The following is a 17,477-nucleotide window of genomic DNA, read 5'->3' as shown; positions in this document are numbered from 1 at the left end:
AGTTTAAGCCATTGATGACTGTTTTCTCAAAATAATGAATGTATTCTCCATATATAGGAGATATAGGTGAAACTAAATAATATTAAGTAATATAAATAGGATAGAATCATTGAATAACCAAGTTTAGAAAAGACCCACCCACCATATTTCGGAATGATGATGAGGGGGTGAAAAGAGGATGATGTAGTGTATCTAGCAAGGAAGAATGAGTCTGTGAGGGGCAGAACTAAAAAGGACCACTAGTTGCTCTTTTTTTTTTTTCCCTCTTTTTCTTTAGAGTATGAATTGAATTTTTTTTCCTTTACTGAGATAGGGTAATATGGCACAGTGAAATTTAGTGTCCTAGGAACAGTGTTCAAATATGAGGTCTAGGGTCAGGTACTATCCCTGTTGTTTCCCCCTCTAACCTTACTTTGTATCTAACACATGTACTTTTGAGTTAATTAATGACATAATTAGCAGGTCAGCTAATTAACAGCTAATTTACATAGACCCTTGAATAATATTATAGGAGGCACATGAGTTAAAAAGTATCCTTGTGTTTGTTTGGTTTCAAACAACTGTTATAGGAGGAAGTCCTATGAGGTGAGGTTGAAGGTTCAAAAGAATTAGTGCAACAGTAATAAAGTAAGTTGTATTAAAGAGCTTACTGAAGTAGGCAATATCCTGCATTATTTATTCTTCATAGGAGTAGGCAATTCCAGAGAAAATACGCTTTAAATAAAATAAATAAATAAACGCAAAGAAAAGAAACCTAGAGTGTTGATGAAACATTAAAAAGACTGAGATAAAGTAGGAAATTTTTTTAATCTTTTGTCTCCTGGTTTGCATCAAAAGAGAAACTGCAGCAGGAAGCGGAAGATGATTGTCCCCCTCTGTTCTACCCTTGTATACCCTGTATGGAGTACTGCTCCCAGGCCTGGAGTCCCTAGTACAAGAAGCAATGGAACTGTTGGAGCTGGTTCAAAGGAATACAGGAAAGCTATCAGAGGACTAGAATACCTTTCTTCTGAAAAAGGATTGAAGGAGTTTGAAGAAAAGAAAGCTTCAATGAGATATCACTGTGGCCTTTCCGTACTCAAAAAAAAGCTTATAGTCAGGAGGGAGACCAATGTTTTACATAGTCTGATACCGATAGAATAAGAAGGAATGGTTTGAAACTAAAAGATGGGAGATTTAAATTAGTTATTAGGAGGAAATATTTTCCTCAGAGGGCAGTGAGGCTGCCCAGAGAAGCTATGGGTGCCTCATCACTCAAGACAAAGCTGTTGGGCAGCCTGAGCTGGTGGGTGGCAGCCCTGTCCATGTCAGAGTTGGAGCTGGATGATCTTTAAGGTCCTTTCCTGTTATACCATCTGTGGAAGTAGTGTGCTGCTTTTCTTTTACTTTTTCCTTATTTTCCTCTTATAGTTTACTTCTCAGCTTTCACAGTGTCATGTTTGTGTGTATATGCATATATCTACATATTCATGTCTTTCCAGTTTATGTGCTTTGAGATAGATCTTTTTGTAAAACTCTTTCATTTTAAAGCCTTATTTTGATGTGAACATACTCAAAGCATCACACATATATGGTTGTGTGGTTGTTCTATAATATTAATGGGTGAAGAATTAATGTCTTCTAAAATTTTGAATCCATTTTGAAGATGATTGGATCCAAATATCCCAGAGCTCTACTAAAAGAAGCGGTACTTCTTTGACCACTTCAGGGTGGTTTTACTTTTATTTTATTTTTTTTTTTTTTAATTGTTATTATTTGAGGCTTTACCAGACTTGGAATATGAGGTTTTAGCTAAGATGGAGGTGCTCAGAAGATAGACAGAAATGCATAAAATGTAAAAATGTTATTTGCCATTATTGATATAGATAGCATTAATTTTGTGTGCATCTTTCATCTTTACAGTGTGCTACTGGATTTATGATGAAACTGAAGGATCCTTGTTGCAGTATTGCCAGGATTCAGGGTAAGACTCTTTGTGCTACCATTTGGCATTACATTATTGGTTGTAATGTATTTATTTAAATAAATGTAAACTCCTGTTTTTATGATAACCGTGGAAAGAAAAAATAATCCTGGCCTTTGAATGAAGAATGCAAATCTTGCAAGCTCAGATGTGCTATACTACTTTAATAATGGTAGTGCTCGACTAGTTTTCTGGGGGTGAAGAGACCTTCTGTGGAGAGGTGTGTGTTTGAAGTTGTGTTTGAAAAGAGAGTGTTAAGAAACACAAGCTTGATTTAATATTGACAACTTGAATCTCTTTTTTCCCCTACTCTTTCATCTATTTAGGCTTATTAACTTCTGGTATTCAAGTCAGTGTTAAAATTGTGACATTATTTACTGCTGAAGGGATGTCAATATTCCCAAAACAGCTCTGAAAGTACTTTATGAACTGTGTTGATAACACTTAACATGCATTTAAAAGAATGATAATCTTTTCAGAAGGTACTATGTCTTTATCTCTGTTCTGTACTAAGAGTTTTTCTATGTTAGTTTGATTAAAACAGTGAGATAAGTTAAGATAAAACAGTGACTTTCAAAAGGATTTCAATTAAAGGTAAGCAAAGATCACAGTATATTTTAATACTCTGATTGCCATTGGTTATTGCTGCTGGTTTGTTTGTTTTTGTTTTTGTCTGACAGTCAAATATTAGTAGCAAACTTCTCTTGACACTGAAAATGATGTATAAATTCCCTTGCGTGTTTAAAACAAGAGAGCACACACTTTAGGATAGTTAGACTGAATGGCTTATTTTAATTTAGCTATCTGGAAATTCTTTAAAACAGACCCAAGCTTTCTCTAAAACAATCATAACTGAAAACAATTACAAATCTTCTATGTGTTTCCTTCCAGCTTTGATAATTTTAAGCTTCTCAGTATGCATTTGAATATATAATCTAAATAATGAAAAGGTCCCAATAAATTGAAATTATATTTGCTGTATGATCTAATTGTCTTAAAATTAACAGCTAAGTAGCACAGATCTTTATACAACTGCATCAGTTGGGATATCTTTTTTTTATTTTTTATTTTTTACTTTCTAACGCACTGTATGAAGTATCACAGCTTCACAACTTTCACATACCCTGTTCCTTTAACTCATTAACTTCTCCATCTGATTATCTGTTTAATCAATATAACTACCCACCTGCTGTCTTTGACTTTGCTAAATGTATAGAGCTATCTTTTTTTTTTTTTTTCCTCCCAATATCTCTCTTTAAATTTTGTAAAATATGGAAAAAAAAAAATCGGAGGGCTTGAATTTAGTGATTCAATGACAGATGTTCTTGTAATAGACATTTTGTTGCTCTCATATGTGCAGTCTGGGATTAGGTGCAGATTGTAAGGTGACAGGGTTATTGAGATAAACTTTTACAGAACAGAGGGCATAACAAAGCAAGCATTATAATGACAGCTCAACAAAATGGATAATGAAATGCTTTTTCATAGAAGGCTAAAAAATGAACCACTTTGCATGTAGTCACACTATGGAAAATGCTTTTAAATCAATTTGTTGACTTTAAGTTTTTCTTAGTCTGCTCGATCGTACATTCTATACTATTTTCCACGCGTTTGATTTTTGGGATTTACATGCTATGCCATGAAGTGTGATAGAGGTTTCACCTTACTGTATGGGAAATTGGTAATCACAGCCTGGACCTCTGATTAATCAGCTGAGGCAAGCGTTGGGTCAGCTTGGGAGCACAGATGGGAATAATTTAGCTGTGCTCCAGGAAGGGGTGGAGCTTGACTACATCTCCTCTAAACCTCATTTAAGGGATGACCACCACTGAGGCAGTATCTCTTGGAGATTGCTGCTTGGTGGAGATTGTCTCAGCAGTTCCCAGCAGACCGAAGGCTTCCATACGGGTGAGTTTTTCCTGTAAATAACCTTTTGGGTATTTACAGCTACCATCTTTTCATTATTGTCACCATACACCTTACAAATTAATGGAAAAACTGATTTCAATTTCTCCTGTAAAATGTATAATGCTATATCATCTCAAGACACAATTTCTTTGGAAGCTTTTATTTATATCTGAAAAGTATTCCTTAAAAAAAAGTAGATACATCAGTGATAAATTTAGATGCAACAAGATAATTGTTTGAAGTGGAAGAAAATGCAGAATAAATACTTTAAGATATGTTAGTTGTTTTGCAAGTTTCTTGATCTTCCTCTAATGTGATTCATTACTCTTGAACACAGAGATTTTGCCTGAAATCATGTTGAATGAAAACTCAGGCTGAGTTAGTCACCTTCTCTTTTTTTTCAGAAAACCAACTGGAAGAAGTATACTAACATATGTATATATGTGGTGATATATATATATATATTTCTTAGCACGAAGGAGATTCTATTTTAAACTGACAAACTGTTGGACTGATTCTATTTTAAACGTATTTTCACTTTCTAGACTTGGTCACTTCAACTTTTTCAGCTGATTTCCCATGCTTATTTAGCTGAGGTGGTAACTCGTTTGAGTAGCTGTGTTTTATAATACTAGCAACTGAAAATAACTTGTTAGGCTCTTCAGATACATTGGAAGCCTTTAGTAATCTGTGCAGATTTGAAGACTGACAGAAGAAAATTTCTGTTCATTTGATTTTTATAGCATAAGGCTATAACAACAATATCATAGGTAGAGGGGAAGGGGAAAGCAAAATATTTCAATATTACTGATGTAGATGTTTCATGTTGTACATTCTAGTGTTGTAGAGGTCATCTACTTCTGAAGAACAGTAGTCTTACTTTGCATTTTCCTTTTGGGTGATAGCTGTTTCTATGTAGACGTTGCTCTATTCCAGATATAATTTTAATAAGAAATTAAAACCAGAAACTAGATGGCTTTTTAATATTTATTTTTTAGTATAACACCCTGGATGAAACATCACTGTGATTTTTTTTTAAGTGGAAGATAACTTTTTTTTAATGGGTAAATGACCAAATAAGTAATCTTAATTAGAAAATCTGTTTAAAGTTCAAATTCCATCGCACAGCTTAGTGAATCAAATACAGAAAATCCTGCAACTTAGATTTTACTTTGCAGAAGCCTATAGTACAGCTTCTGAAGCTTCTTGGGTAGATTGATGTCTCTTTCTTGAATGGTCCCTAATGATGATCGTGTTTTGTTTTCAAAAGTTTTTTGAACTGGTAAATGCTCATTGCATTTGTATTTTGAGTATGTCTGTTTAGACTTACAGGGAACTGGAAATGTGGAAGGGAAAAACCTCTCTGATTCTAGTGATTGTGTGGCAATGTATGCTTTGTATGGTAAGAAAGTGAAAGGGTGCAGTGAAACTTAAGCTCTTCAGTTATTTCTGAATGAATTACTTCATGTATTAGGATGAGTAGATTAGGCTATTTTAGCAACTTCTCCTAGTCTAATATAATTTACTAGAATCAGTTCAGCAGAGCAGAAAAAGTAGAAAATCAAACTACTATTAAAAGAAATTGGTCAGTGCCATTAATATAGCATTAAACTCTGAACATCTCACAGCCTAGTTTTACCTCGTTCTCCTTCATTCAAATAGCTATAGAATATTCTCGCTGTGGATACTATGTAACTTTCCAATTGCAGACCACTTTTATCCTCTTTTAGGAAGACTTAAAACTCCACAAAAACACACACATCTGAAACTTACTTGAACTGCAATTTGTACAAATTAGTACATCCTTATTTTAAAATAATTATGCAGTTCAACTTCAACATTTACTAAATCTTGTACAGCAGTCAACTTTTACCCTTTGCTAGGACTATGACTGCACCAGTACTTTGCCTCAAATAATGTACATTTGCTTACACAAGATGGTAAATTACAGAATTGGTTCACAATGGATCTAGCTAAATGGATCTCAGCAGTGCACTCAGTTTTAACAGTGAAAAACCATGTCTGTTGGCAAAAGTTATTTATCAAATAACCATTTGTGTAGATTCTTTTCAACTATGACCAATGAATTCAAAAAAGAGTATGAAGACTGGAAGATGAGGGATTTTTTTGCTCCATTGGAATAATAAGTTAAATGACTTAAGCATTTAACTTGCAGACACCAAGAAGGCAGGCAAACTTGATGAATAATTCACACAGAAGATGGGGATGTCTTCAGTGTTCTGTAAAATGGCTATAAAGCATAGGCAGGCTTTACTGTTGGCAATTATGTGAAGGTTATCTTAGATGTATTCAAAAGTTCTTGATGTTTTTGCAGAAAACTTTTCTGTTAGAAAACAATTGTTTAAATTACAGGTTGTACAATGTTAATAAATGCTAATATGAATTATGCTTGGAAAGGCAATATGGAATTTTAGTGAAAGTGCAAATCAGCTTTTCTGTTAAGAACAAAATCTTAACTGGCTTCAATAACAAAGCGTTGAACCCTTTCTATGAATACTGGATTTCCTTAGAAAGGCTTTCAGAAAAAAACATCTCGGTGTTAATCCATCTTAATTTTCTATTTTTAATTTCAAAAGTGCTAAAAATTCTTAAATATAGCATGTTCAGTATGTTCTTGACCTCCTTGCCCATAAACAGGAATCTGCTTGGATAATTTCAGTATGTAGCTAGAGCAAGATCTTTCAGTGGACATGAGTGTACAAGTGGTTTTAGTGATTTGGATATGCATGAAAAGATATTTCCAGTGTTTCAATCAGTGACAAGTAAGTGAGAGGCTGGTCTGACTCTGTTCTTGTAACTTTTAACATGTCACATTTCAGACAGATTATTGAACACCTTGTGTGAAAAGCTGAAAGTGGATTTCCCTTGCCTTAAGTAAGTTACAGATAGTTGTATGTTTATCCATATCAAGTAATGTTGCTAGTTTAGTCTTTGGTTTGAAGTGAAAGGCCCATTCTATAGTAGCTGAATATTGTATATGGAAGTACAAGGCATATTAGTTCTGCAGTTGCCTTTTATAATGCAGAGTGTATATGCTGTTACTGTGGTGAAGAGGTGCATTTTTTCTCCTATTTAATGCTATGAGAGGGGATGTAGGAGGTGAAGTATGTTAAAGGTGTTTGTATCGTATCAAATTTAATTATGAGAACTATCATAGTCTGTTTAGAAAGAGTTTAAACCATAAAGCAAGTCAGAAGAGTACTTGGTGAACTGAGCAATTGATCTGAATTACTAACTGTCCTATGAAAATTAGATTATATTTGATAACCTACATACATATTGAGATTTATTAAATTTTGGTAGACTTTTGGAATATGAGACTTATGTATAATGACATACAGGAACCATTACTCTAAACATAATTGGATTCTCAAGTTGAATGTACCCTGCTTAGAAGTGTATGCTTCATCTTACGTTCTATCTGAAGGTTTGCAGCAGAGAGATGGATAGTTTTTTTTTGTACTCCAGGGCACAAAGATCAGTCTCATTCCAATAACAAGGTAGATTTACCCAAAGAAACATATACTTTGGAAGGTATTTTAGTTCCTTCTAATCCATCTATCACCTGACTGAAAATGTACATTGTCAGTTCCTTCTTGTCAGTTTTTTTACTATTCCATGTAACACAAATTTTGCTTCAGTTCTTCTAATACAGGAAGAGCTTCATAGAATGTCACTTAAAGATTTCTTTTAAAGAATGTGTAACTACAAAATATCAGGCTCTCAGTTTATACTTACTAGCTGTATGCTGCTTTGGGACATATGTGGATCCTTTACCTTTTCGTCTGGTTTTATTTTCAGTTTCTGCCTGTATAAGCTGGAGTGTAGGCTGAATGATCGAAGTTCTTATTGGAAGACTCTTGGTATCTTTTTGGCCATAAATTATGTGTGGCTTTGTTTCTACATTTTTAAATGTGACAGAATAAAAATCTGCAGAAAAGCACAAGCTCTGTATAGAGAGTGTACTTGCATGCAGTCAGAAATAAAGGTAGATTGTAGTGAATTATACTTCAGAGTTGGTAGAACAATAATTTTGGGAAAATTATAATAAATTCTCTCAGTATTTTGACAGGAGAATTGGTGATCTGTTAAACTAAACAAGCATGTTAAGAGTAATGTTTAGTAACAGGTGTGAAAAATGAGGAAAGAAGAAAAATATTTTTTTGGCTCTTTCACATTCCAAAGTGAAACTTTGATACTATACTTGCAATGAAAATTACTTTTATCTATCTATATATATAGTGTGTGTATACATTATATATATATATATACACATACACTATTATATATAATGTGTGTGTATATTCAGATGCAGTGATATGCCCTTCATGATCCATCTTGTCTTTAGCATCTGGATAACTTACTATTGCAAGCTGACCTTGCCAGCACACCACATCATATACACATGTGAAACAAAATATTAAACAATGTATGTCCCTATGGAAAGCAATGAGAATCTCAATTTTTGTTGTTATAAGTTCTACCAATTTACTGGATATTAATGTCAGACTTCATGGACTTTCATTTCTCAAATCTTTTACTTTAAAAGCAAGATTTCCTACTTGGTAATCAAGACAGTTTAAAGAAAGACATTACAGATTTAGCTAGCTGACATCAGTGTGGTTTGGATAGTTTTTAAAAAGTTTAACTTCATATAGCAGTAACACATCTGTTACTGTACTCATATTTTCCAAAGTATATTTGGAATACAGCTTTTTTTAAAAATTAACTTCTGATACAGTGTATCAACAGTCTGTTTATTCACATCAAGATGTTAGATTTTTTCATTGATTTTTTTTTTTCTGTTGTGTATTCATACTCAGTTTCAACTCATCAGAAAATGTATTTTCTCAAAGCTTTACACTTAGAATTTCTTTTGTTATTTGGATAAATCTATGAGTTTTGGTTGTGTTTCTAAATCTGTACGATGTTCTTTAAGTTCTCAAATGAAGTTTTTAACAGCAAGATGTCATTTAGTGAGAAACAAAATAATGAACAACAATGGAAAGTTGTAAGAGAATAGGTTGAGGATGAACTATCCTTATCACATACGTATTTCAATGATGAGTATACTTCAGCCTTGTATCTCAGAATCAGAAAATATGAGTTCTTTTACAGTTTAATCATAAAGATCTGATTTTTCTCATCACTGCTTGCACACTAGTATCTTATCTGAGAAGAGGTTTAATCGGTGGTATTACTCCATAATTCATTCTGAGCCTATCTTGGAGTGAATGGTTTGAGAGTTTTCAGGATGCTTCTGGTCCTGTGGCTTTTATTTATGTGGTTTAAATATAGCACAGAGTAGAAGAAAATTTGCATTTCAAAAAGGAAAGACATATATAGGAGAGGTAATTGTATTATTTTATTTTTTTAAGTGACTGTTAGAATTATCTTGAAAGTTTTCTATGAATTTACAGAATGAAGCTGGCAAAGGGTAATCATTGTAACATTAACTCATCCAGAGACTTGTAAGAGGCTCCAAATTTTCTTGAAGTAGTGACTAAATGTGCTTTGCTGCAATCTTTGTAAAGAGAGTGAATCAACAGCTGTAAAAGCATTTGAGAGAGGCCTTTGAGCTACATCAGAACTGTTAGCAATTTCTTGCAATGATTGTGACCCTGAAGTAAGTACTCTAGTTTGAAGTAGTACTTTTAGCACTTTTGTGTCAACTAAGGAGAAAGGACTGATAAGTGTCTGCCTTTCCTGAAAGATTTTGGAGAAAAATAAATCATTTCAGGGACTTAGAAATGTGGAAGTGAAAATAAAATAATTAAAAAAAATTCATAGATTCATAAAGGTACATGAAATAATTTGCATAAGAAGCAAGCTTGAAATGGCTTCTCCTTTTCCAGGTAATTCTTGCTGATCTAGCAAAGATTGAACTTGATACTTTATTTGCCTTAATGCTTTTCTTTCATATTGAGGTGGAGGGATAATAGATTAAAAGGATTTAAATCTACAGTCTTAATGTAATAATAATAAATCATAGATATTGATGTTCTTTTCCAATTTGTATTATGTTGGTAAGTAGTGGAGCAAATATTAATCATGATCAATAAAGGAATAACTACTTAAGTTTTTCCCATCTTAACAGTTATGGAAGTGTTACCCACTCCATTTTTTTTAAGGCTAATCATTACTTTTAAAGAAGAAAACCATTACCAGTGTAAGAACTGGTACATAAGAAGTGGGGCAGGGAATAAAATTACACACATACCTGTACGTGTTTGGTACATATTAACTATATTTGGTCTCTGATGAGTATTTAAAATAGTACTCCTATTTGTTTTTATTCCAAAGTGAGGTGTTTTTTTTGTTTTTTTTTGTGTGTGTGTGTTTCTTTTTTGTTTGTTTGTCCCATTTCCTTTTACCATCACTTTTATTCTTCTATGCAAAGTTTCTGCATGTACTTTCTGTGTATTCATGGTGAACCATGTGGTTTTACAATAACATACTACTATATTAGAACAGAGGAAAAATAGCTTACATTTCTTGTTCCATTAGAGATTTATACTTCAGGATGGAATGTTTTGTGATGAGTCTTCTGAGTAGTTGGTTATGTTTAATCAATGTCAGTGGGATTTAAGGCAGTAGAAATTGAACTAGGGGTGTAATTTAGTTGTTCCTTTTCACTGAATTCCACAATATAACTCCTGTATTGACTAATTATGAATAGTGGGATGTGTTGTAGTGTAGTTTTACTGTATGTTATGCATACATGTTCACATTTGAGATAAGAAAATTATTTCTCATCACCCACATATTCACTATAATTCTCTAGATCAAATGGCTGCATGAATATGTCCACAAGAACTACGGGTGCATGAAAATAATTCATGTGGCTGTGCAAGTGTTTCACTGTAACCAACAATTATAACTGACTCTAATGTCTAAGAAGAGAAATGAATATGTGTGCTTAATTATCAGTTTTGATCTCAGTCTTGCTGCTGCTACTGTTGCTGCTTTTTAGCCATTTAACATGAATGGCTAATAGCACTGGGTGCTAACAAAATCTGCTTAAATAGTTCATTGTTATTCCGATCTGTCTTCTAAAGACTTATTACTGGCTGTGCTTGAAGAGCATATCAGGAATTTTAAAACAGCTATTTCTCATTTTGCTTCTCTGAAATGCTTTAGTTATGTTCCTGTTTCTTCTACTTGTTCACAAAGCAAATGTGGTTAGGTATAGAATATACGGAATGTGACTAAGAGGCAAGTTTCCTCAAGCTGATTTAGAGACTGACTGGCAGTTCTTCTAAGTGTAGAACTCTGGAAGCTTGCTATAATGCTCATTTATATAGAGAAATCTTCATTCATTTGCTGTTCTTAAATATGTGTAAAGTATTTCATTTCTTGCCGCATACTGTTGTATCACACAAGAGTATATTGTATCTAATCATGAAACTTTGGGAGAAATTTGTTGACAATCAATCTATGACATGTAATTTACTAAAAGAGAAAAAAGGTTAAATCCAAGTATATGAACCTAAATGGATTAATACTCTTGAGCAAATAGTAGTGATGTGCTATTTCTTGGCACGTCTGTTTCAAGATCAATTCTCTTGCGCTTTGGCACTGTGTTACGGTCTGCCTACCACAAGAAATTCAAAATCTTGTAAGTGTGTTATGCGCAACAACCATTATGTAAATTCATTTTAGTCTGGTAGCTTCTTATGGGAATTCTGTGGAATATTTCTAATTGGTTTCAAGCTCCTTTTTTTTCCTCACAATAACGATAATGAGATAATTTCCTCTTTCTGTTGTTTTTGCAATGTTTTCTTTCATATTTGGGATGAAATTCCCCCCAAAAAAGGACCAGAACAAGGACCAGATAATACTGATGAAACTATTTTTGCAATCCAAGTAGTTAATGTATCTGGTTTAAGTTCAAATCAAGAAGCTTGTGGGATATATGTGTATGTGGGGGGGGGGGGGGGGGGGGCATAGAAGGTGTGGTGTTTGAAAACAAATAGGTCATTGTTAAAAATGAAAAACGTGGAATTCCAGTTTTAACATGGCAGACTTATTAAATGCTTAACTCCAGGTCTAAAGAAGCTTTACAAGAAATGAGAAAGACAATAATGTTGCAGTATGGAAAGCTATGCTTCAATTTCATGTGTGTTTTAGTTTTGACTTGGAAGGCTATATAATCAAAAAGGTAATACTTTGTGAAATGAATTTAGATGACAGGTATATTTTTGGGGGGTATATTTTATTTACTAAATGTAGTGTTTTAAACCACAAGAAATTACTTTTAAGATTTTACTAATATAATAATTCAGTACTACCTTAAGCTACTCCTGTAATTAGAATATTAAAATGAGGCAGAGCTCTCCCAAATTACCTGTTTTGGGATGAACATTTTACTTTTTTTTTTTTTTACTGACAAATATTCTCAGACCACCATTTTATTTTTATAATATCTAGTGCTTGCTACCACACCTGGCAAAATGTGCACTCTTTGCTTTTACTTAGCCTGTGTTCTGTTTGTGTTTTATACTACCAGAATTAATCAGTACTGCTCAGGTACATTTTCTCATTCTGTTTTATGATTATTCCTTCACATGTCTGGTGTCTAATTCAGTTTTTGACATAAAGATGATGGCAGGGGTCCAGTGTTCAATTATGATGCATCTTCTGTTAAGTAATGGTTGAATTCTGTGTTTTGTTGTCAGGTCTCAGTTGCATCTGAGATGCATCTGGCTGAATTCCAATCACCACAGCTGTTTGTCTCTTGTCTTGAAGCTTTTGCTAAGCCTTTCTATAAATGAAGTGCAGCTTTACACTTGTGACTGAAGGGGGGCAGAACAGAGTACCTCTGTCATTGTAGATTCTTGCAGTTTTCTTATATTTTAGTATCTGTCTCCTGTGGTTTCCTAAGACCTCCTGAAGAAAAAGTATTATTCATAACAATAAAGCCCCCCCCCTTTTTTTTAATTTTTTTTTTTTTTTTTTTTTTTCCTCCAGCATGTCATCTCTTTTACAGAGAATGCCATATCTTTGATGTGTTGGGAAGCACTGCCTATTGAACAGAGCAGTCAGATGAATGTGAGTTATGGTCCTTATAAAGACACGATTGCATTTTACAGATATGCCTTATTTATAACTGTATATAAATACATCCCTGAAAGTGAGGAACAAGTTGTTAGTTTCCTTCACTGCTTCCAGTTTGTTGATGTGACTATTATTACTGGATTTCTTTTGGTGAAGCCAGTCTCCCTCAGCACTGGCAGCTGTGGGGTCTGTTGTGAAGATTTCTTAGTGATGCAGTTGGAATAATATTTTATTATTTTTATTCTAACATTCCATGTAATTGAGGATGTTCCAGGTAAGTTCTGGGCCTTCCTAATCAAAAAAGGAACAATCGAATTACAATGAAGTAATTTGAATATATTTTTGTGCTGTCCTTAATTACTCAAGTAAAGCAATTATAGTTCAAGTAAACATACTTTTCTGTCTGAAATAGAGTTTGTTTTCAGTTGACTTAACTGCCAATCAGAAATAATAACTTAAATTGTCTAGGAATTGTTTTCAGTACAATATTAGTCAGAAATAAGGTGTTCCTCACTTCCTTCAAAGATCTCTGAATCAAAACAACTCTTAAGATGTGAAATACACACCTCTGAAGTGTATGTAAATTATATATCAACACATTTCTAAATATAGGCTTTTCCATCGCTCTCTGAAACATCTAGATATATTAGTTGTTTAGCTTGATTAGATAACTGTATTTCTTTCTTTTGAAGTCTCTTCTCTCAATATATAGATTTCTCAATTTATTGTTACAACTTTTAAGAGGGATGAATGGATCATTTAAATTCTTTTCTTTCTTAATGTTTAGGGATGTGAGTCTTTTATGAACATTTTAAATACTTTTTTTGATCTATTGGTCTTGACAATATAAGACATTTTGTTCGTAAGAGAGACAATATAGGGATTTAGACACTACTTAAAGCCTGAAACTAATTTCTACCAGTGTTCTTATAATACATGCAAGTAACTCTGAAAATAATACCTCCAATTGATTTCCATGGAAATGACAACTTAGCAAATTTTGAGCTACGGTACACTGTTTTTTCAGCAGTCGTCACCATTTCCTATGTATTTTCACCAATGATGAACAAGAGTCAGCATGCCATGCTCTTAAATATCTGCTCCAGTGGAGGTGATCCACGGTTGTGATTGTTGAAACACACCACCCAGGACATTGCTGTGCTCACATTAACTGTTTGGTCTTCATCAAAGTTCAGTAAGTGTTGATGAATGGAATTGGTGCCATATTTTTCTGTGTGGGGGAATTCAGTGACACTCCTTTGCTTGTAGTGCACTTCTGTGTGAGACACTGTTTTGTCATGGTCTCTCTGCTGCCATCTGTTGCATGGCAACAAAACTGAATGAAATATTGGTGGAAAGATCCAGCCTCTACTGCCATACCAACATCCATCAGTAACATTGTAGGCCAACATAATGAAGTAGGAGGCATTACTTTTGGAGCAGACCTTGTACTTTAGTATGATTATATTTTGTTTTGCAGAAACCACCAAATAAAATGTCTACTTCTGTTGAGATTTGACATCAGAAAAGCTCACGTTTTGTAATTCTACATAATATATACTTATTACTATTTCTTTTGCATAAAAGTTGCTGTGAAACTTCTGAGAATAACTTTGATTTTTTTTTTCCTTTCTTCCTTCCATGTAATCATTTAGACATAAGACTGAAATTTCAAAAGTGCCTAAGCATTTTGAAAACACAATTTCCATTAATTTTAAATCTCTTAAGCAGCTTTGAAAAACTTAGCGTAAAGGCGAAGCCACCCTAGGGTGACGTTTCAAATTTGCTGAAGTTGATAGTAAAATACACATTGACTTGAGTGTAAGGTGTTTCCCTACAATTTGTTGGGATAAGGCTTTAAACCATTCAATGGTCTATTTATTTAACAAAAACTGAAGCATGGTTTCAACGTTATTTTAAAAACTAACTGTTCATTTTAATGAGGCTAATCTTGTGCTTTAAGGTAAATGCATTAGTACTTTCACAGAAGGAGAGACCTAAATAAAGTGAATTTTGGTCGTCTTACAGTGGGAAAAGATTGCCTAGATTGTCAGGAGTTGCAGAGCTGAAATTGTGAAGGAAATGAAATTCCTCTTGGATTCTTACTTTATTAAAAAAAAGTATTATATATATTTTTTAATGGTGTGATAAATGATCTCAAAAATGCTTGTCTGCCATAATATAAGTGAATGGTGGAAGTGGACAGCATCACTATTTACAAAATGTGAAGTTTTAGATGAGAAAAACCATGAAAATTTAAGCATACTAATCTATCAGAAAATATTTTCTTAATTTGCTGTATCTTGTTTTATGCAAATATAACTCTTTACAAAAAGATCAGAAACCCTATTAGAAGTTATTAACCAAAGTTGAATGTCAGTTTCAGAAAAGGATGTGTACATTTTCTGAATGTGTTATCAGTAAACCGAAGGAGTATCGATTATCTTATGCTGCATACATAACAAAGTCTTTTATCAGGTTTCTCCTTGTATTCCTATTAAAGGAAATCTATTTATTTAGACATTTTCCTCTACATAGTGCTAGAATTCTGATTATACTGGGTATATGTATGCATGGATGCATGGCTTAAGTAGCTTTAGATTTCTGAAAAGATGAATAGGGATGAACATGGTGCGGTGGTTTTCTTTTTTTTTTGTTTTTGTTTTCTTTTTCTTTTTTGTTGGGGGGGGGGGGGGGGAAGAAGGGTGGTAAACGGTAACAAAGAAGATGCAAAAAACAAATTGAAAGAATGCCATATGGGAAATGATACATTCAGCGATTAGTTAGTTGTATATAAGTACTCTTTCGCATCACAAAATGAAAGAGAAGAATGGTAGAAGTAAAACTGATAGTAACTGTAGCAAAAATCTCAGAATTATTGAATCTGTAATAGGACTAAAGAAACTTCTTGTTACCAAAGATCACAACCTTAATTGTTTCTACTTAATTTACACTCAACTTTTTTTTCTATCCCAAGTGTTCCTTAAAAAGGCAAATGTGCCACCATTTTTGTAGTTTGCCTGATATTTCCTTGTTTATTAGAATAGAATATTGACTGTACTGTTTTCCTCTGCATCTATGGAGCTTATAACAGTTGTGCATCAAAAAAATAGCTGGATTACTATGTAAAGCATATCTTGATCAGTCTTTTTATTTTTCATGTTCATATAAGTAGTAGTGAGAACTGTGTGTGGGTAAGTATATATATATATTTTCTGTTTAGTATATTGGCCTGATTAGAAATGTAAAAGGTGCACTGGGAAGAAGTAGTAAAGTTTAACTCAGAAAATTAACCCAAAACATTCACCGAGTATAAAAACAATAGTAAAATCCAATTAAATTTGGGAACACAGCATCAGTGATCATATCTATTGAGTGAGAAGACTGACTAAAATGAAGTAGTTTGGAGTACTACAGACTTCGCTATTTTTAAAATAAAATCAATGAGTTCTGAGTATGTTTTCATGCTTTCATGATTTAGAGTCCAAACTTATATAAGCAAACAATTGCACAACTGTTATTGTAAGCACCAGCTGGTAAAGTTTTTGCTTAAATCTTCTAGTTAAAGCTGACAAATCTCTCTCTCTCTCTCTTTTTTTTTTTTCTTTTCTTTCTTCAGCTTGCAGTGCAAAAATAAATCATTGCTTGAAACAATGTCCAAATAAATGTGACTTTAAGATGAGATTAGAAGTACTGAAATTGGAAGAACAGTGTATAAGATACTACTATTTTCTCTAATATTTTTTTCCCCTCTGGTTTATTTCCTTTTAAAAGACTTTCAGTAGAATTATGGAAATACAATAAATCAGAGGATTTATTAAAGTCGTCTCCACATGCATCAAGTCCATGCTCACGGCATCCTGAAGGTATCATTCTTGTACCCGTGAGTAAACCAGATCTTTGTCCCTAGCTCTCCAGTAACAAAATTTTGCTCTGACTTTAAATTCTTCTATTCAGCATGGAAATTTTCTCTTAATATTTTTCCTTTAGGTTAGGTTATGGGTAAAGGCACTCTGAAAGAAAGTAAAGAAAAATGTTTTTCTTAAAATAGATGTCTACCTAACGTTGTATTGAACAGGGTTTAAAATGATATGAATGCAGCCTGAAAAGAACTGAGGTTGAAATGGTTATTTGAAATTTGATGGATCATGGCTGAGAGAACATTTTCTTTCATAACGCTAACAATCTGATTAATTTGTGAACCAAATACTCCTTACACTTCACACTAATTTTTTTCAGTTATTAAAGTTGAAACACAATATAGAAATTAAAAATGAGTGTGTGTAGTGACTTAGTCCTTATGTTTTAGGATTCAACAGAGCATTTCATCTTACTGGATTTCTTGCAAATCTATTACTATTTCTGAATGCAATAGAGAATCTCTGAATGTGTTCCCTGCTGTGAAACTGAAGATCAACCAATGCCTTATGAATCTATAATCAAAGAAATAATATTTGAAAATTGCAATAACATTCTGAGTTGACTTATTAGAAAATTAGAAATGCACATTTAATTCCTAGTGAGGTCA

At 33.2% G+C, this 17,477-nt stretch overlaps 1 long non-coding RNA gene across 1 annotated transcript; it reads left to right on the top strand.

Moving 5' to 3' along the window:
• The first annotated feature begins 3,805 nt into the window (after window positions 1-3,805).
• Window positions 3,806-16,827, top strand: LOC107313095. The gene is made up of 4 exons (XR_001554802.2): window positions 3,806-3,871; window positions 12,863-12,943; window positions 13,980-14,144; window positions 16,724-16,827. It is a non-coding gene; the product is annotated as an uncharacterized LOC107313095 (long non-coding RNA).
• The last annotated feature ends 650 nt before the right edge of the window (window positions 16,828-17,477 follow it).

This window comes from Coturnix japonica, chromosome 4 (genome assembly GCF_001577835.2).
Source record: "Coturnix japonica isolate 7356 chromosome 4, Coturnix japonica 2.1, whole genome shotgun sequence".
In the NCBI taxonomy this organism is placed as follows: domain Eukaryota; kingdom Metazoa; phylum Chordata; class Aves; order Galliformes; family Phasianidae; genus Coturnix; species Coturnix japonica.
This window is presented reverse-complemented; position numbering and strand designations above follow the sequence as displayed.